General features: G+C 42.3%; 1 protein-coding gene across 1 annotated transcript in view; it reads right to left on the reverse strand.

Moving 5' to 3' along the window:
* MACC1 (MET transcriptional regulator MACC1) overlaps positions 1-21,584 on the reverse strand; it is an 80,375-nt gene extending 58,791 nt beyond the window's left edge. Inside the window, exon 1 of the mRNA XM_062178734.1 lies at positions 21,507-21,584. The gene's annotated coding sequence lies outside the window, so the exon portion shown is untranslated. The remainder of the gene's footprint in view (positions 1-21,506) is intronic.
* Positions 21,585-21,987: the final 403 nt, after the last annotated feature.

The following is a 21,987-nucleotide window of genomic DNA, read 5'->3' on the forward strand; positions in this document are numbered from 1 at the left end:
TGAAAGTCTTTGAAGATGACTGGGTAGTACCAGGTGGGATGGATTTCTATTGGCATGCTTCTTTATTTTAGAAAATATGCTAAGAGAGAGGAGTTCGTTATGACATCTGAAGAAGTCCAGCAAATATAGGGAGGCCCTTGATGAAGATCAGACCCAAAGGAAGCAACTACTATCAGAATGCGAAGGAGGGGAGGAGAAAGGAGCCAGGGTTGAGCAATGGGTGAGCGCAGACAAGGTCTCTCAGCCTGTCTGCCCCATGGTATCATGTGCTTGTGAGATGGCTCCCGGTGGTGCAGCTGAGGTCAAATGCCAGCTCCACATGGGACTCAGTAGGGAGAAGTAGGGCAAGGGTGCTTCTGGTAAGGAAGAGTGTGATTCACAATGGAGTAGAAACAAGAGTGACCCAACAAGAGTGAGGAAGCAGCAAGCCGTGCCAGAGGTCTGGGGTCCGGGACACAGCAGTGGGAGAGGGACAGAGACAGAGTTAAGAGGATTCTGGGTGCGATGAGAAGAAAGCATGCAGAGAAAGGAACAGTTGGTCAGGACGTGATTATAAAACAAGATGAGAAACTTGAGCGTGGGCCTCAAAGAAAGAAGGTGTAGAGGAGTTTAAAGAAATGGCACGATCCAACTTACGATTTACATTTGGAGAAGGTGGAGAGCCAAAGTGATGCAGAGCTAGACAAAAGGAAAGGAGACAGTGGCCTCCCGTAGGAGAGGGGTCATCGGAATGGGGAGAGGTCGACAGAACCCCTCACACCCCTGCTTTCTGCTCCTAAATTCCCCAGTGGATTAAAAGCCAGGCCCTTGAGGGTTGCACTCCAGGCCACCAGGATTTCCTTGATGAGCTTGGGCTGACAATGGCACAAAAGGAGGACCAACTCCCTTAGTTCTGGGCACCAGTTGAACCCATGCTGGCCTCGCTTTTCATTGTTATTTTACAGTTGACCCCTGAATTTCTTTTTCTCATAAAACAATTATCGAGAGGCGGCAAGATGGTGGAATAGGCAGGAAGCACACTTAGTCCGGGGGGAGAGAAAGTTTAATATAAGTGGAGATACTGCAGGGTCAAGGAAGAGTAGGGGATGAAACAGCAGAGGAAACTCTTCCGGAACTAGTGATTCACAGTGGACCTGCGTGGAGAGCGTGGGAGCCCAAGTTCGGGACACCAGCGGCAGACTCAATGCACCAGCGCTGGAACGCGAGGTGAGCCGAACCTCCATAGCCCGAGATACCAGCAGGCAAGCGGAAAGAGGAGGCTAGAGGGAACGAGGCTTGAAACTCCGTGGGGAAAAGTTCACCAGGCTAACTAGAAGAGAGAGAAAAAAAATAAAAAAAGTGACTGATACGGACACAAGTTTCTCTCTCTCCGCTCACCTCTCAAAGGCGAACAAGACAGAGCAGGCGCCATTTTGGACATACGTCATAAGCAGGGCGACCTCAGGTCTGCACCAGCCCTGAGCCTAGCAGAAAAACCTGACTCTGTGGGGAGGGGTGAAATAACAGGAGATTAGCATCTAACTTGGCAACCCAGTGGGAGATTTCAGGAGAATTGGAGCCCACACTGAGGGCAGCAGAGATTCCCTGTGTGGTCCTTGGGAAAGAGCTTCCGATCTCTGGCTCCTGTGGGTATATCATTTGCCTGCTAACTACCTCCAATTACGTTCAGCTGTGCGGAATTCCTTCCCTTTTAAATCAAAAAAAGAAAGAGAGATTTTACCACACCTAACCTGGGAGTGTCATCCTTGACACACCCTCAACCCTGAGGAACCAAACACAGCTCTCAGTCCACACTCATCTCAAGCCTCTAAGGCTCCACTGAAAGCAGACAGTCCACTTAATATAGAGCCATAGTGTAACAAGAAAAAACACCACAGTGAAGAAACCAAATATCTCCAACATGCCAAACAACAAACGCAAAAACCAAGCTAACAAGAACAAGGAAGACACTATGACGCCCCCAAATGAAAAAGACACCCCAATTCAAGATTATGAAGATGATGAGATCGAAGAAATGCAAGAAGCGGATCTCAAAAAATTGATAAGAACATTAACAAGTTCTCAAAAACAAATTCTTGAACTACAGAAATCCTTCATGGACAAGATAGAAAATCTCTCTCGTGAAAGTGAAATATTAAGGAGGAATCAAAATGAAATGAAACAACTAGTGGAACAAGAAACTCTGATAGTGACTAGAAATCATAATGAAATGAAGAGTACAATAGATCAAATGACAAACACATTAGAGAGCCTTAAAAACAGAATGGGCGAAGCAGAAGAGAGAATATCAGACTTAGAAGACAGAGAACAGGAAAGGAAACAGGCAAACCAAAGAAAAGAAGAAGAAATTAGAAACCTAAAAAATATTGTCAGGAATCTACAGGATACTATTAAAAAACCCAACATTCGGGTTCTAGGAGTTCCTGAAGGCATGGAGAGGGAGAAAGGATTAGAAGGCATTTTCAGTGAGATACTAGCAGAAAATTTCCCAGGTTTGGAGAAGGACAGAGGCATCTTAGTACAGGAAGCTTATAGAACCCCTAATAAACATGACCAAAAGAGATCCTCACCACGACATGTTGTAATCAAACTCACCACAGTGAAACATAAAGAAAAGATCCTAAAAGGTGCAAGAGAGAAACGTCAGATCACTCTTAGAGGATCTCCAATTAGACTCACAGCAGACTTCTCATCAGAAACCCTACAAGCTAGAAGGGAATGGCGAGACATAGCCCAGGTACTAAGAGAGAAAAACTGCCAGCCCAGAATACTATATCCTGCAAAGCTCTCATTTGTGAATGAAGGTGAAATTAAGACTTTTCATAGCAAACAGAAACTGAAAGAATTTGTTGCCACTCATCCAGCCCTGCAAAAGATGCTTAAAGATGTCTTATACACAGAAACACAGAAACATGGTCACCAATATGAAAGAAGGTAAAGGAAGGAAACCTCACAGCAAAAGATCACAGAAAGCTCAATTTCTCTTTGACATAGAATTAAACTCTGATACTCTGTTAAAGCAATGTGTTAAAGTAATCTATTATGTTCTCTTGATGTCTGTTCAATTCTAATTGTTAAAAAACAGCTGAATTTTTATTAAGAGCTATGGGTTATTTAAATATGTGCTTTTTTCAAAAATTTGAATAATCACCTTGTAACAATGATCAAATTTGGTCTATGTTAGGTCATGATTTTAAGAAATCTTATTTCAACCAGATATTTTGGATTTTGAGCCTTCTTGGCATTCTTGACAGGCATTCAAAAAATCAAAGTTTCAAACAATCTGGTCTCTAAAATTTCCAGTAAATCCTGGACTTTGGTTTTTCCAGTTTGGGCCCAACTGAAAAAATCGAAGGACCTATGTCTCTCATCTTATAGAGACACCAACTAATCAGTCTATTTGGAGTATATTAGAATTACTGTCAAGATGTGATGTGGTACCAGACTTTAAGTTTCTATAATGGAAAATACTATTAATACAAATGTTTGAGAATTAAAAAGTCTAATGATCTTGTGTTACTAGACATGATAGTTATCTTAATGAGAAAGCCCCAGAGGCTTAAAGGGTTAAATACTTGTAAAATCCTACAGGTGCTTTCAAAAATACTGTGAAGTAAGCAAGTGCCTCTTGTTGGTTGATGAGTTTATAATTTTAAACATGGCGACTTAAAGTCTTTTGTCATCCACAGTTATATATGATCTGCTGCTCATAAAACTAAAGCGTTGTTGGTTCTGTGTTTAGCTGTCCTCCTATAGGTTCCTATGGACTTTTTCCAGCCACTTCCATTGTATTCAGTACTTTGGGATGGCTCTGTAAACACATGAAGCCAATAATGTATTAACAGTACCAACTGAGAGAAAGTATGGTTAACTGAGGTTACTAAAAACAAAAAGCAATTCAAATCAATTGGCAATCTACAAAAAGAGTTAAAGATTTTAAAAGCTATTATTAAAATTGCTATATTGGTCTACTATGCTATGTTATATGTGTGTACATATTGTATGTCCACATGGGGAAATTTTATTAAGAGTTTTATTTTAAATAGCTTATAGATAAGATTGTCCATAAATTTAAGCTGCTAAAATCAATCAAAGATACATTTTAATTTGTGTGACCTGAATCTGTGTATCATATGTTTTAAACTTGTTGGTAGAGAGAAACTAAAAACATTTTATATGGTTGTGCTTAAGTTTACTGGTTAAACAAACTACACCATGTTAGATATTTAAGAGGTGTTTTCAAATACATGATTCTTAAAATTAATAGAAGGCATTGGACCTTCTGGTAAATGTTTTCTTAAGTTGTTATCTAATGGTTGAAACAGTTTGCTAAGTATTCATGTGATATTGCTATTGTCAGCAAGCGATCTAGGACTTGCTCCCTCATTTCTCTATTCTAAGCCCAACTTGTTCTTTCATTTCTCTATTCTCTTCAAGGTAGGAAACTAATTCTATTATGAAGGAATCTGTAGGACATACAATTTAATCTTTAGACCTTATAAAAGAGATGGCTAACATTTTTCTGCAATAGCATAGCCAAAATAAGAACTCAAATAATAATCTCATAGCTAGATTCACTTCGCCATCAGCGAAGTATACAGTAAGTAGAAAAAACCTCCCTTTCAGACCAAAGGGAAAGAAAGTTTTAAAGTGAGAATATAATTTTCCTCATGGGCATTGTCTACCTTAGGAAAACTACTACAGAACATGCCTGTGACTATAGACTTGTAGTTCAGGCCACTGAAGATTAGAGATGGGAAACGGGCACTCCCTTGACTTGCATCCTCTGGTCTGCTTTAACACAAACCAGGAGGAAAAGAAAGCTCGGCATCAGAAGCAATGGGTGGCAGGCCTATTAATGGCTGATCTGTACAGTGATCTGCCCTCAAGGAGACCCAACAGGCCAGTCCACTGCAGTGGCTTGCAATGTGGTAAGCCTGGGCTTCAGCAGAAGTCAGCTTGTGATGAGCCCTGGCAGCTCTGCCAAGAGTGGGATCACTGGAAATGGACCTGCCCTGGAGTCGAAGGATGCCCAGGTCAGAGCCACAGATCTTATTGGCTCTAAGCTGAAAAGCCCTTCACTCAGCCCAACTTCCAAAGTGACCACTGCAGCTGAGGGGATGGTCAAGTAGGGTCAGCAACATTACAGGCAGAACTGTAAATTTCTTGTTAGAGATGCCCCCTGCCTTTACCTGGCCAGCTCTCCTCCCAGGCCAGCCAAGTAATGAAAGTCAACAGAGTGCCTTCCCCTAGGAGGTTCACACCTCCCTTAGGATATACCCCATGTGAAGAGATAGATAGGTCTGGGCCTCTTAACTCACAAGGCCTAAAGCCCACCAGATTATTATCAAGCCCCTTCTATCAGGTTCTATTTGCCTCTCAATCAGAAAACTTCATTGTAGCTTAGACAGCACCTTTCTTAGCTCCTCTAATAATGACTCTGTCCTTTGTTCTAGGCCCTGTCTAGTGCACTTGGGCCTCATTCCTTTGTAATCATAACCTCTACTCTACCACCAATGGCTCTACTCCCAACCTGTGTGTACTGATGGTCCTCTTCCCCACTTAATGCTGTATAATTGTTCAAACCTGGTAAATGCCACTCTTAGGATCATTGGTTACTATCCTCACTCTGTCTTTTATGACCTTGTCTAAATATGATCAGAGTCGGCAAACTTGGAAGGCTTCCATAGCCTTGGCAACTCATGACGACAGCCTAGGATGGTTACTGGCGCCATAAACTAGAGTGTCAATTTGTTGGGTCAACAACAGGAGCCACTGTGCACTTGCTCCTCATGTGGGATCTCTGTCCTTAATGTGCTGTACATTGTGATTTAATGCTGTAACTAGTACTCAAACAGTATGTTTCACTTTGTGTTTCTATGTGGGTGCAAACTGTTGAAATCTTTATACTAAATTGATCTTCTGTATATAAAGAGAATTGAAAGTGAATCTTGATGCAAATGGAAGGGGAGAGGGAGCGGGAGAGGGGAGGGTTGTGGGTGGGAGGGAAGTTATGGGGGGGGGAAGCCATTGTAATCCATAAGCTGTACACTGGAAATTTATATTCATTAAATAAAAGTTTAAAAAAAAAGTTAAAAAAAAAAAAAAGAAACAATTATCTCCACAGCCTACTGGATGCTTGGAGTGAAGCAACGTTTCTGTGCTGAATTCCATTTGTCTTGTGAAAGACAAGAGAGCCCACGTGGGCTCCAAACTGCACACATCCAAGTCTCTGAGTCACATCAAAGTGAAGGGAGACTATAGGTGAGCATCATTATTTAGGACTCCACAACTGCTATCCAGAACCTTTCCCATTCACGAAGACAGCTTTGCTTTTTTTTTTTTTTTTTCAACCTACCTCTGTAAATAAATCGTAAGGTTGTAAAACGGGAAGAACAAGAAACAGGATACAAGATTGTGCTTCCTACCAACAATCATGATAGAGAAAAAAGCCCTGTCTCTTATGCTAAGGGATTTCCAGGTTTCCTAATATTCCTCTTTGGCTTTTGCAACCAGAGGGAAGTGCATTTTACATTTTATATTTGTGTTGAGGGTCAAACAATGTACTGTGAAAGAAAGAATGAGAGTGGTGGGATCAAAATACCTAGTTAAGTTCCTAAATCTCTCTGATCTTCCATTTTTACATCTATTCAGTGAGGCTAATGTTTATCCCTTTTCCGCTGTGTTCTGTGAGAATTAAAGACTTTAATGCCTGGGATAAGGACCTAAAGCTCTTTGGTTTCAGAAGTTTTCTCTATCTGCTCTGTCCTATCAGGCAATCAATAACCACGGGAACTCTTGAAATATGGCTTATTCAACAAAGGCACTGCATTGTTCATTTTAGTTTTTAATCAAGTAAAAATTTTAAAGCCCATGTGTCTAGTGCAAATCTAGAGAGCTGTTTGAGTTTCCATTATTCTTACTCTGAATTAACTCACCACAGCTTTGCCCTAGAAACCCACAGACTAGGATATGGTCCTTGTTGAGGCACAGGTGTTTTACTTACATGTGGTCAAAGGTACTTGTGAAACCCTTTCAAACACAACTGCTGGGGCCGGTGCTGTGGCGCAGTAGGTTAATCTTCTGCCTGCGGTGTCGGCATCCCATCTGGGCGCCAGTTCTAGTCCCGGCTGCTCCTCTTCCAATCCCGCTCTCTGCTATGGCCTGGGAAAGCAGTACAAGATGGCCCAAGTGCTTGGGCCTCTGCACCCTCGTGGGAGACCCAGAAGAAGCTCCTGGCTTTGGATTGGCGCAGCTCTGGCCTTTGCAGCCATTTGGGGAGTGAACCAACAGAAGGGAGACCTTTCTGTTTGTTTTTCCCTCTCACTGTAACTCTACCTCTCAAATAAATAAAATCTTAAAAAAAACACAACTGCTGAGATGAAACAAAGTAATAAAATGCGATTTTATTTTTGTTAATCACTCATCTATAAAAAAAATTCCTAGGAAGAAGTTTTCCCCAAAACCACTGCTGAAAATTCCCCAGGAAGCCTCATGTATCCTCTAGTTATTCTTAGATTTAAAAAAAATATACTAATGTGAATGCATGTGTTCATGATAAGCATGTGTGTGTATGTGGGTGGTGTTTGTGTATATGATGTCTGTGTGCATGTGCCTGTGTACATGTGTGTGTGCATATGTTTGTGGTGTGTGGGCATGTGTGGGATATGTGTGTGCATGTGTGTGTGTGAGTACACGTCCATGCAGGCATGTGTGGGATATGTGTGTGCATGTGTGTGTGTGTGAGTACACGTCCATGCAGGCACCTCAAAAGATCCTCAGAAGTTTTCAACAACAGTGACTGCAAAATGAATGATGCATCCAATTCTTACATCACCTCTACCTGCCTGAGCTCTGCTTTGCCAGCAGTGAAACACACCAAGCTCTCCTGGAATAAACAATAAAGCCATTTCCACTTGGCTTGATGAGAAAGTGCCCCTCATCTCCACCGCGCTATATGAAGACAGCCTTCCAAAAATTGTTCTGACAAAATCATTGCAGTGTTCATTCCTGCTTTCGATTTTGATGCGACCTGGAAGTCAGTAAGAAGCTCAAGAATTGTGAACATATTTCCAGTTGGGATGTTTGCCAGATATCTCTTTCTGGTATCTGAAATTTATCATCTTAGAATCTTAGCTAAGTTTTCCAATTTAACATTCTATTAGTATGCAAAAATGAGCACTGTCTCGCTGGTAATAATAGCTAAAGGTGAGGAAATTACATAATCATATGGTGAAAAAGAAAAGTGGTAACTTCCTAAGCAATTGAGGGCCAAAGGTAGAATAAGGGAGTTTATGTTTCTTTTTTTAATAAGTGGGTGTGCTGTTATAAACAGCTTTTCAGGGGGGAACAGACAAATGCACTGACTTGCAGGCATAATAGGACATCTGCATTCAACTACAAATTTATAATCTACATGAAAACAAAGAGGAATTAACCTATACACTTGATAAATGATGCTTCTTCCTTGATATTCAAAAGCAAGTAATTTTTACTGCTTTTTTATTGGTTAAAATTATCCAGCAAGAGGATGACCCTGTGAAGAGCGACTGCACCCTGTGAGGTCCTTCCTAGTACCTGAGTATAATGTTCCAGAATCAAATTTATCCTATAGCTATCAAGGGGAAATTTTCAGCAAACAAAAGTTTGATATACAAATCAATACCTTCTATTTTCTTTAGAATGCAAAAGCAAAACTATGAAATGAAACATAAAGCTTTACCTATGGTAAGTTTTCATGACATCAAAATAAGTTCATGTCTAGCAATAACTTGATCATAAAATATTTCCTTCAGTCAGAAGAAAAAGAAATTGGAATCTATCCTATAAAGTTAAACAAAGATAAATATTTGAGCCTATGCCAAAAAATGGGGACAAATTGCAAACAAATAAGTGGAGGCAACATAAATCCTAGTATTAGAGTGAATAGTGTAAAAATGCATTTTTCAGGACAAAGTATCCTCCTAAGTCACCCGCTTATTGAGGTACCCCCAAGGCTTTTTGGTCTCTTCTTGCTATCAGTATTCTCTTTGAGATGTTCTAGCCTTTCCCCTGATTTCAAATCTCATTTTTTAGGAGAAAAACTTTCTAATTTTTTTCTTTACCTTAGCTCTCTCCCTGGAGCTGCAGAACCATACACTCCACCTGCAGGAGGTCTCTGTGTGAATGCTGTCCATCCACTCTGTTATCTCCATGTACACTTCAAATCAACACATCTCTCCTTCCTTATCACCACCAACAAAAATGCCTGCTCCCCCTGCCCCCAAACTCTACCTTCATTGATGGTTTCACAATCTCCCCAGTGTTTTGTGTTAATTCTTGGAGCCCTCTTGAAGGCCATCCTCTTTCTCACACGTCATTGCTAACTACTTGCTGAACTCTAACACACAGTCTCTTTGTATCGGACACCATGGCACCTGCCCTGATTTGGACCTGCTTCTCTCTTTCCTGAAGTCCCAATCCTACTTCCTTGTGTCTTCCTTTCCTAAGCCGTTCTACCCACTGCCATGAGCATCGTCTTCCTGAAGCACAAGCCTCCTCATGGCATTCTGGTGCCTGTCCCTGTCACTCTATTGCGATTGTCCTGGACAAGGCTTTCCATGAAATTCAAAGAGTGTCTTTCATTCTCTCTTGGCCTCACTGCACCACATGACACTGTCAGCTTCTCCCTTCTTGAAAAGTGCTCCTCCCTTGTCTTGGTTACTCTTCCAGCCACTTGATTTCTTCCCATTTCTCAGTCTTCTCATTACATCAGAGGACACCAACCTGAGCCTCTCCGTTTCAGGCTGCAGCTACTTTCCCTGGGAAAGTCATCCACACCCATGGCTGTAGGAACTGCCATTTCCTTGTCTATCTCTAACCCATTTCCACCCCCGAGGACTCACAAATCTGTCCAATCACTTACAGAATTCCTCCATGTGGATGGACACACCTATGTCCCCAGCTTCAACTCGCCTAATTTTCCTCACAACCCTGTTTCTCTACCTTCCCTATCTAAAGGACCTAACACCCCCATCTATACAGGAATCCCTGGAGGTAATCCCTGATTAGTTTTACACCCTTCTGCCCCCTCACAGCCACTGTCCCTAATTCATTAATTTTTTGCAAAATTAACATTTCTAAAATATTCTGCATCCCAAGACCAACTTCTTTTCACAGGAGCAGATTTTATTTTATTTTTCTCAATTAGATTTCTGCAACACACACACTGCTTTAGTCTATTTTGTACTCTCTTCACAGTAATTCCAGCAGTCAAAAACAATGAAATCCGGTCATTTGCAACAAAATGGAAGAATCTGGAAAACATTATGCTGAGTGAATTAAGCCAGCCCAAAGGGACAAATATCATACGCTCTCCCTGATGGATGACAACTAACTGAGCACCAAAGGGGAAACCTGTTGAAGTGAAAGGGACACTATGAGAAACAGTGACTTGATCAGCCCTTGTCCTGACTGTTGATGTACAATTTAATACTTTACTCCTTTTAGTATTTTTTTTTTGTTCTAGTACTATTGGTTGAACTCTGTAATTAACACACAATTATTCTTAGGTGTTTAAATTTAACTGAAAAGTGATCTCTGTTAAATATAACAGTGGGAATAAGAGAGGGAGGAGATGTACAATTGGGGACATGCTCAATTGGACTTGCCCCAAATGGTGGAGTTAGAAACGTGCCAGGGGATTCCAATACAATCCCATCAAGGTGGCATGTACCAATGCCATCTCACTAGTCCAAGTGATCAATTTCAGTTCACAATTGATGGCTCTGATAGGTCTAAGAGTCAAATGGATCACACAAACAAGACCAGTGTCTACTAATACTAACTGATAGAATAAAAAAGGGAGAGAACCATCCAACATGGGAAGCGGGATACACAGCAGACTTACAGAATGGCAGATGTTCTAAACAGCACTCTGGCCTCAGAATCAGCCCTTAAGGCATTCGGATCTGGCTGAAGAGCCCATGAGAGTATTTTAGGCATGGAAAGCCAAGACACTCTGAAAAAAAAAAAAAAAACTAAATGAAAGATCTCTGTGAGTGAGATCCCAATGGAAAGAACTGGGCCATCAAAGAAGGAGGTACCTTTCTCTGAAGGGAGGAGAGAACTTCCACTTTGGCTATGACTCTGTCAGAATAAGATCGAAGTTGGCGAACTCAAAAGGCTTCCATGGCCTTGACAACTCATGACTAGAGCCTGGGGAGATTGCTGACGCCTTAAACAAGAGTGTCAAATTGTTAAGTCAACAACAGGAGTCATTGTGTACTTACTCCTCATGTGGGATCTCTGTCCTTAATGTGTTGTCCAATGTGAAATAATGCTATAACTAGTACTGAAACAGTATTTTTACACTTTGTGTTTCTGTGTGGGTGCAAACTGATGAAATCTTTACTTAATATATACTAAATTGATTTTCTGTATATAAAGATAATTGAAAATGAATCTTGATGTGAATGGAATAGGAGAGGGAGCGGGAGATGGGAGAAGTGCGAGTGGGAGGGAAGTTATGGGGGGGAAAGCCATTGTAATCCATAAACTGTACTTTGGAAATTTATATTTACTAAATAAAAGTTTAAAAAAATGAAAAAAAAACAACTTTGTTACAGAACATAAAATGCTATCAAAATACATATTATGCAATGCAGTGAACTAAAAATATCACATCAATTATTTATCCTTAATATCTATTTACACCTATTAGTATAGATATAGAGGTTAATAGGATATACACATAAAATATAACTGTGCATTCTTGGTATGGGTTAGTTCTCAAATTTTAAACAGTGAACACACAATATTGCTTGCTTTATTTTAAAGATGCTTCCATTATTTTTTAAATGTTTATTTGTTTCTTTGAGAGGCATAATGAGGGGCATATGAGATCCCACCTGCTGATTTACTCCCCAAATGCCTGCCATGGATTGACTCTGAGCTGGGCCAAAGCTGGAAGCCAGGAACTCAATCCAGTTATCCCGTGTGTGTGGCAGGAAACCTACTACTTGAGCCATCACCTACTTCTTTTTAGGATATACATCAGTAAGAAGTTGGAATCAGAAGCCAGAACTAGGTATTGAACCCAGATATAGTAGTATGGGACATGGGCATCCTAAAGAGACTCAACCCCTAGGCCAAATGCTCACTCCTACACAACACTATTAACATCACAAAAAGAAAAAATAAATCCAGTTGTCAAATTTCTTCAGTCAACATCCTTTATCCAAGAAGAAGTATCTTGGGGATGGTGCTGTGGCTCAGTGTGTTAAAGCCTTGGCCTGTAGCACTGGCATCCAATATGGGTGCAGGTTTGACTCCCAGTTGCTCCACTTCTAATCCAGCTTTCTGCTATGTAAGTAGTAGAAGATGACCCAAGTCCTTGGGCCCCTGCACCTGCGTGGGAGACCTGGAAGAAGCTCCTGGCTCCTGACTTCGGATCAGCTTAGCTCTGGCCATTGCAGCCATTGGGGAGAGAACCAGCAAGATGGAAGATATCTCTTTCTCTCTCTCTCTCTCTCTCTCTCTCTCTCTCTCTCTCTCTCTCTCTCTGGATCTGGCTCTACCTGTCTCTGCAACTCTGTCTTTCAAATAAATAAAATAAATCTTTTTAAAAAAGAAGAAGAAGAAGAAGTGCCTTGGGATCTCTCCCACCAGTCCTCCCTCTCTTTACATTTTCCCAGCCTGCATTAGGCACCTCTATCCTGTGCATGCATCTGACTTAGCTCCATATTGTATTACACATTTTACATACATAGTTGCCACTTGCACTGCAAATGCCCATGTCCCCAGAACTAAGCTAAATACAGGTAGAATAAATGTTGATGAATAAATAAATCACAGATGCCACTCAGTTTGCATTGACTAGTGGATTTTCTACTACCTTTGGAAATATTTGAAACTGCTTAGGCTAACACTTGAAAATCCTTCAAAATTAGAAATATCTACTTTTTTGGTCTTATTTGCTTCATACTCTTTTCCCCATATCCCCAAGGACCGCTTCTCCAACACTCATCTATGGAGAGAAATGGTATCTCTCTTACTTACTTCTGTATCCTAGAATAGTTCAGTGCCTATCATAGAGTAGATGCTCAGAAATGATTTATGGAATTAATGCTTGGATAAATGAGATTTCTTGCATATATCCTAAACTTTCTCTTTCTCCATGTTTTCATATTTTGCCTCCTCAACCTCCTTTCTGAAGTCTGCAAGACTTTGATCACCTGGAAGAATCATTTTCCAATCTTCCCAGGAAAATGAAATTCTCTTGAGTACACACACAGTGCATATTCTACAACCCCCATAATTTATGTTTGCTCTTTTGACATTCTTAACCAGATTCTAAACTTGAGAGAGTTGAAGACTAAAATAGTTTTGTGTCTCTCCTCCAAGAGCTCCTATCTCTCTTTTCCTGCCTGTATAGCTGGAACAGATCAATAAGACACAAAAGCAACAATCTCTACTAACTACTGACAAAACAATTTCTGTGAATCACTTTCCTCATCTCTATATGATGTGTAATATTGCTATCTTCCGGCCAAAGTTAATCAAATGAGGTAATGTTATTAAAGAAGTTAATGCATAGTAATTATCCAATGGATGTTAGCAGTTGTTTTTGATATATTATTAGTATTATCATTCATATAATTAATACTAGAGTGTATGTCTGTCAAATGAAGAAACCTGTAGCACTAAAGGCTGAAAAACAAGGAAATTCATTTAAGGCCAAATGCTGGTGTTTGTCTTGGGAATTAAGATGACAGCAGAGATTCCATATCAGAAGACCTGGGTCCAAGTCTCAGCTCCTGACTCCAGCTTCAGGCCAATGCAGACGCTAAGAGGCAGTGGAGATGGCTCAAGTAGCTGGCCCCTGCCCACCTGGGAGAGCTGGATTGACTTTCAAGAACATGGCTGCTGCTTGGCCTAATTCTCTCTCTCTCTCTCTCCACCCCTCCACACCTCCCTCTCAAATATAATAAAATAAAATAGCATTTCACACTATATTATAGAAATTAGAGTACTATAAACTTATAAAGTTTCTCAGATGCCATAAAGCATGTGGTTTTTTATTACAGCTGAGAAGATCATTTGATTAGAACATTTGAGATTACAAATGTGTTGAGAATGGGGAGGGACAGGAACTTTGATTTTGGCTGAGAATATAATGAGGTATAAATATTTTGGAAACCAATTCCTCAATATTTCACAAAGTTGAAGATATACATGTCTGTGGCCTAGCTAATCTATCCTTATAAATATCACTAGTGTAATTTTTATATTTGTACACAAAGAAGAATGTAGTGAAAAATTTATGGAGCTACTTCTGATATTTTTCTGATAGCAAAATTTCATAGTTTTGAAAACAAGTAAGTGTTCATAAGACTCAACATAGATTAATCTCAAACAATGGTAAGTGAGCAAGTTGCAGATGAATAGTATATACTTGATTATATAAATTTTTAAACATTCAAATTTATGTTACACACTGTTCATAGATACATTCATACAGCAGTGGAAAGAACAAAGTAGAAAATAGAAAAAAATAGGAAAGAAAACAGAAACACAGATTGCAGTGATATCTACAAAGACAGCACAGTGGTAATACAGAGGTTGAAAAGATGGAACTAGAACTAGCGAGGATGCTGCTTTTTTAAAATCACTGGAAGTAATGCTTTACTTCCCAATCCAGTAGATGAGTACCAGGTTGCCTACTTCAGTGTCTCCTGTCTACTGTATTATTAAAGAAACATCTATCCCAACAAAGATAAGAGATACACAAAACTCTTCCTGGAAATAAAAATTGGTGTCTTTCATTCTAGAAAAGAAGATGTTTTTGTTTATTCTAAGGAATGATCTTATAAAGAAACCGCATGTCTCTGATGAGGTAGCAGCAATAGAAATCAAGGGCATACACGCAAGAGGTGGGTGTTTGGCATCTCATATCAGAGTGCCCAGGATCGAGTCCTGGATCTGCTCTTGATTCCAGCTTTCTGCTGTTGCACATCATCGGAGACAGTAGGTAATGGCTCCTACATGAGAGACCTGGATTGAGTTCCTGGCTCCTGGTTTTGGCCTGAGCCAAACCCAGCTGTTGCAAGCATTTGGGGAGTGAACCAGCAGATGGGTGATCTATCTCTGTCTCTTTCTCTCTCTCACACAGACACACTTCCTCTTTCTGTTTCTCCCTGTCTCTCTGCTTTCCAAATACATAAAAATCAATGAATTTTTTAAAGAGAGACCCCCTCCTCAAAGAGAAAACAGAAGCTTGAGAGGAACAAGCTGCCCTTCCTCTGCCTTCCCATCCCTGGGGTCCTGAGCATTCCATTTCTTCAGCTTCCGTCCCCTAAATGCTTGAGGGAGCAGGAGGAAGAGTGAGGCTAGGTTTCATTTTCATAGGGGTGGGCTCTCTATTGCATTTCCCAACCCCTCTGGAATTCCGATTTCACACGGTTAAAATGCCATTTTCCCTTCTGCTCAAAGGCCCCTTCTCAACTCCATTTCAGACCACCCAAGATGCAGAGTATGGTTTCTGTGTAAGACCCTCTCTTATCATTACCATAGCCACTCTTCCAGGCCACCAAGCTCAAGGGCATCACCACTGTTGTGCTTGCTGTTATTATGAACACATTGCTTCTTTTTTTAATATTTTACTTATTTATTTGAGAGGTAGAATTACAGACAAAGAGAGGAAGAAACAGAGAGAGAGGTCTTCCATCCAATGGTTCACTCCACAAATGGCCACAATGGCCAGAGCTGGGCCGATCTGAAGCCAGGAACCAGGAGCTTCTTCCAGGTCTCCCACACGAGTACAGGGGCCCAAGCACTTAGGCCATCCTCTGCTACATTCCTAGGCCATAGCAGAGAGCTGGATCAGAAGGGAAGCAGCGGTGACTAGAACGGGAGCCCATATGGGATGCTGGCACCACAGGAGTAAGACTGGTCCTGATCACATTTCCTTTTGTTTAAGATTTATTTATTTCTTTGAAAGGCAAAGTTAGAGGCAACATTTGATTTTTTTTTTTTTTTTTGACAGCCAGAGTTAGACAGGGAGAGAGAGACAGAGAGAAAGGTCTTCCTTCCGTTGGTTCACCCCCCAAATGGCCGCTACGGCCCGAGCTATGCCGATCTGAAGCCAAGAGCAAGGTGCTTCCTCCTGGTCTCCCATGCAGGTGCAGGGCCCAAGCACTTGGACCATCCTCCACTGCACTCCCAGGCCACAGCAGAGAGCTGGACTGGAAGAGGAGTAACCGGGACTAGAACTTGGCGCCCATATGGGATGCCGGCACCGTGGCTCACTTGGTTAACATTTGCTTTTAATCAACTCTTCCATCCTTCTCTCCTTTTCCATCTTAGTTTCCAGTGCCCTCATTTATTTATGCTCAGTTATTAGCACTTGTTTCCAAAGTGATTCCAGCCACGCTGGGAGCCCTTGCCTGGGGAAAAGCTCTTAAATCTCAGCTCTCAAGGGGCAGGGTAGGGGAGAGGGGGGTAGCCCCTTTGAACTCTGCCATGGAGAGGCCGAAGTGCAAATCCAGTTGAAGCTTCCACAACCACCTTTTTCCAGCTGCACCACTCAAAACCACCCGGGGTGCCTCTGTAGATCACCTAATATCCTCACTTCTCACCGCACACAGAAAGAGCTTATTCGATTCATTTTCTTGTTTTGACATTACCATTGGAATGGGAAACATGGAATGGGAAACCATTTCATGTTTTCCCAAACTTCAGGCATTAAGGTATCTTGTGATTTTTCCACTACCAATGATCATCTAAGCTAGTTATTCCTAAGCGTTTTCTGTAAATCCACTCACACACCTGTGGTCTTTCAACTCAGAGATGTATTTTTAGAGGTTAATTTCTATTAGTTCTATAAACAGAAAAATCAGTATCTATTGCAACAAATGAGTGATACCTATGAAAATCAATGTCATTTTAAAAGTTGTTAAATATGGGGGCCAGCGCTGTGGTGAAGTGAGTAAAGCTGCTGCCTGCAGTGCTGGCATCCCATATGAACGCCAGTTCGAGTCCCGGATTTTCCACTTCCGATCCAGCTTTCTGCTGTGGCCTGGGAAAGCAGTAGAAGATGGCCCAAGTCCTTAGGCCTCTGCCCCCATGTGGGAGACCTGGAGGAAGTTCCTGGCTCCTGGCTTTGGTTCGGCGCAGCTCCGGCCATTGCAGCCAGTGGAACCAGTAGATGGAAGCCCTCTCTCTCTACCTCTCCTTCTCTCTCTGTGTAACTCAACTTTCAAATAAATAAATAAATCTTTTTTAAAAAGTTGTTAAAGTAAATAAATACTTTTGGCCCACTGAAGTCTGTCATTTTCAGGGACAGGAACTCAAAGCCTGTGAAATCGTTTGTTCTGGTCTTAAGAAGGCAATTGCAGGCATAACTCGAAACTCAATACACATCTACAGCAGGCTGGTTTTCAAGTTCTCAAGTGGGTAGATGTGCATGGCCTGCAAATGATGTTATAAATATCCAAACGGCCCTTGGCAGAAGAAAAGGCTCCCCACCTCTGTAGGAAGCTTTAAAAAGTTAGAAGCATCTTCAAACCATAACAACAAAATGTATCCCTGAAGAACTGAAGAGAAGTTGAAAACATTCTCCGTCTGTCATTTCAATGTTACTTGTGCGTGTCCTGCTGTCTATGTTGCCAAACATCAACTCACGCATGTGAAGTTGGGAATCGGTTGGGTCCACGAGGTCGTCTCTTCACGCCTCTCTGCCAATCTCAACTCTGCACACACACACACAGCCTGGCTGGAGTCCCGCCCTCCCGGCGCAGGTGTGCTCATGGAACTCAGTGCGCAACGCCTGCTCCTTCTGCTGGCAGACCCGGGGCCGTGGCTGCTCTGTGGTTTGGAGGTCACTCCACTCTACTTCTCAATGACTCACATGCAAGGTCTGAAGTTTATTTTCCCTGGTCTCTAGTGATTAAGGCAAGATTTATGGAGGACTCTTTTTAATCCCCTGATACAGAGCGTCACACCTTCTATGGGGTGGGATTAACGCAAGTGACTCCAGGAACAGTGAGTGACTGATGGTCCAGCACTTCCTCTCTTGACTATTCAGGGTCCTTATCTCCTCCAACAGATAAGCATTCCCACAAGGGCCTGCGCTGAGTCACTCTTCTAACATCTAGGCCCAGCTCAGTGGGGAACATTGGGGGATTGCTGTAAATCCTTGTCAGATGAAGAAATGACCCTCTGAGAAAAGACCACAGGAGACTGCATTCAATGACAAACAGCCTTTTCCAGAAGTGTGCGCTGTAGGTTCAGTGCTGCTGCAAGTTTTCCTCCAACTGTATTTTGTACCTTGATGCCACATAGCTTGATGGCCGAGCCCCTGAACGGTCTGAGATTTATACAGCATAACACACACAAAACTTGGCACACTCATCATGAATAGCAGCCATTATCTCCTTCAGTTATCACCAAATACTATAGGGGATGCTTAGTCTTTTTTAAGATTAGTTACTTATTTGAAAGGCAGAGAGAGAGAGAGAGAGAGAGAGAGAGAGAGAGAGAGAGAGAAAGAGAAATTTCCTCTACTCTCTTCTACCGCTCAAATGGCTACAATAGCTGAGGCTGGGCCAGGATGAAGCCAGGAGCTTCTTCCAGGTCTCCCATGTGGGTTTAAGGGGCACAAGTACTCAGACCATCTTCCCCTACTTTTGCAAGCACATTAGCAGGGAGCTGGATGGGAAGTGGAGCTGGCCGGCGCTGTGGCTTAGTGGCTTAGCAGGCTAATCCTCCGCCTTGCGGCACCGGCACACCGGGTTCTAGTCCCGGTCGGGGCGCCGGATTCTATCCCGGTTGCCCCTCTTCCAGGTCAGCTCTCTGCTATGGCCCAGGAAGGCAGTGGAGGATGGCCCAAGTGCTTGGGCCCTGCACCCGCATGGGAGACCAGGAGAAGCACCTGGATCCTGGCTTCAGATCAGCAAGATGTGCCGGCCGCAGCGGCCATTGGAGGGCGAACCAATGGCAAAAAGGAAGACCTTTCTCTCTGTCTCTCTCTCTCACTATCCACTCTGCCTATAAAAAAAGAAAAAAGAAAAAAAGGAATTGGAGCAAACAGGATTCGAACTGGTGCTCATATGAGATGCCAGTATTGCAGGCAGAGGTTTTACCTGCTATGCCACAACACTGACCCCTAACAAATGTTTTCTTAATAGTCATTATTAGCAATAAGGCAGAGACAGATAAAAGTATTCTATTTATAAATTAGCTACAGGAAAGGTAAGCAAACTGGAACAAATACTATACTTAAGTATTGTAAATGAGTTGTGATTAAAGCTTTGAAGTAAATTATAACTAATAATTCCTCGATTCTGAATGCTATCCATGAAATCGTGTTAAAAATCACCAGTATGAATTATTTATTATTTTTATCTACTTATTTGAGAGACAGAGACAGATAGACAAAGAGAGCCCCAATCTACACATTCATTCCCCAAATGCCCACAACACCTGGGACTCAGAGTGGCAGAAGCCGCAAGCCAGGAACTTAGTCTCTCACTGGAGTAGCAGCTACCCAACTACTTAAGCCATCACCTGCTTCCTCCCAGAGTATGAATTAACAGAAAGCTAGAAAAACAGAGGCAGAGCTGGGACAATAACCCAGGCACACTCGATGTTAGTTGTGAGTGTTCTACTTGGGGTCTTTTTTTTTTTTTTTTTTTTGACAGGCAAAGTTAGAGAGGAAGGTCTTCCTTTTTCTGTTGGTTCACCCCCAAAGTGGCCGCTACGGCTCCAAAGCCAGGAGCCAGGTGCTTCCTCCTAGTCTCCCATGCAGGTGCAGGGCCCAAGCACTTGGGCCATCCTCCACTGCCTTCCTGGGCCACAGCAAAGAGCTGGACTGGAAAAGGAGCAACCCAGACAGAATCTGGTGCCCCGATCGGGACTAGAACCCAGAATATTGGCGCCACAGGCAGAGAATTAGCTGAGTGAGCCACGGCGCCAGCTGCGCACTTGGGGTCTTAATCTTTGCTTCAAACACCAGCCCCACTGTTCCAAATTAAAAATTATCACATAATTAAGTTAAAGATGGCATAAATGGATTATCAATTATCACTAAGGTCTGAAGGTTGAGTTGACTTTATGAATATGCCTAAAAATGCAACACCAGTACTGTGTCATCACCATAATGTGAAAAAGAGACACTAACATAGGGAGTTCAATGTCAACCCTGACTTTGACCCATTGAATACGGACTTAGAGATGTTTAAAAGAGGGGTGAGTGTTTGGCACAAAAGTTAACATGCGGCTTGGTACACCGGCATCCCATGTCAGAGTGCCTGGTTCAAATCCCTGGTCCTCTTTGGATCCAGTTTCCTGCTAATGAGCACCCTGGGAGGCAGCAAGTGGAGGCTCAAGTACTTGGGTCCCTGCCATTCATATGGGACACCCAGATGGAGTTCCAGTATCCTGGCTTTGGCCTATCCCAGCCCTGGCTGCTGCAAGCATTGTGGGAATAAACCAACAGAGGGAAAAATCTCTCTCTCTCTCTCTCTCTCTCTCTCTCTCTCTCTCTCTCTCATAAACAAAACAAACAAAAAACCCATAAGAAATATTTAAAAGAATCAAGGAGACTTTGATAAATGGGAAGCACCAGATTTTTCACCTATTGCTCTTTGCTCTTATTTTATTTTAAATTATGGTTTAAAAAAACCCCTCACTGCCTTAACCACTGATAAGTGTGAGGTTCAGTAGTGCTAAGTACATTTACTGTATTGTGCAAACAATCTCCAGGGCATTTTCATCGGCCGAAAGTGAAACTCGGTCCCCACTACACATGCCGTGTTTCCTCCTGGCCACCACCACTCTGGGTCTCTGTGACCATGACTCATCTAGATAGCCGCTCTAAGTGGAATTCCATGGTGTTTGTCATTGTGTCTCTTTGATCTATTTTTCAAGAGTAAATGAAACCTCATCAGGATGAAGCCAAGTTATCCTGAGTCAGTTGCTATGTAACCATCTATGTTAGTTCAATGCACTAAGCTAATTCATGGCTATCCACTCAATGACGTAGGTTATACCCACTTCACAGGTGAGAAAGACAAGGTTTTACAGGGTAAAACGCCATGCCAAAGGCCGCAAATTCAATCAGCTGTGGGGGCCACTGAATCCAACTTACCAAAGTCCACAGTCTTCACTACACTTGAGTGCCTTTGAAATATTTGAATTTCTAGAGGATTTTAACCCTCTACATATTTCAAACAAGTCAGAGCTGTTCTTTTTGTTCACATTTAATTCTTAACGGTGCATGGATTTTTGTGAACTAATTTATCTTAAAAACCATGTCTCAGGGTGATACTCTAGCTGTGTCTCAAGGCTTATTCTAACCCACATGCCACGAGCCCACAGAATACCAGTGACCTTCTGTTTTCTCCAGCAGTTCTTGGGAAGGAAGAAGCAATTATTGCATTCAATTCTTCCAGCCAACACACAGCTTCCTAGTGTGTAGCACATATCGAGGGTGAGAGGAATATTACTTTTTAAAGAGCGACACTTACTTTCGTGGAAGGCAGCCGCAGCTTCTTCAGTTCTGGCACATTGTTTTAGTGAATGGAAGTCACTCTACCACACCGAACTCCTCTCTTCAAATGTGCCCTGCTGTGGGCGGGCACCTGCAGGTCTGTTTGCACAGCCACCTGGGACTTGAAGTCCCACCTGTGTGGCTCTGAGGCTGCCCAGCTGGAATCCTGAATGGCAAAAGAACTACAATACCCACAATTCGGACTCCTCACCCGAAACCAGGACGAGAGAGTGCATGGCTGGAGTTTCACCCTAGGGTGAAGGGGGAAACAAGGCAAGCCATAAGGAAAAAAAAAATGGAATAGCTCCAAGAACAGTCTGTATGTGTGGTCCTGTCTGCAAAAGGAAAGAAGGAAGAGTGCTTTCATGTTTGCCAAGGAGTAGGACGTCTCCCTCCCAGTAGGCAGCAGTGAGAAATCTTCAGGCAAAGAAACCCCATGCAGCCTTGGAACCTGCCCC

Source organism: Lepus europaeus, chromosome 20 (assembly GCF_033115175.1).
Source record: "Lepus europaeus isolate LE1 chromosome 20, mLepTim1.pri, whole genome shotgun sequence".
In the NCBI taxonomy this organism is placed as follows: Eukaryota; Metazoa; Chordata; class Mammalia; order Lagomorpha; family Leporidae; genus Lepus; species Lepus europaeus.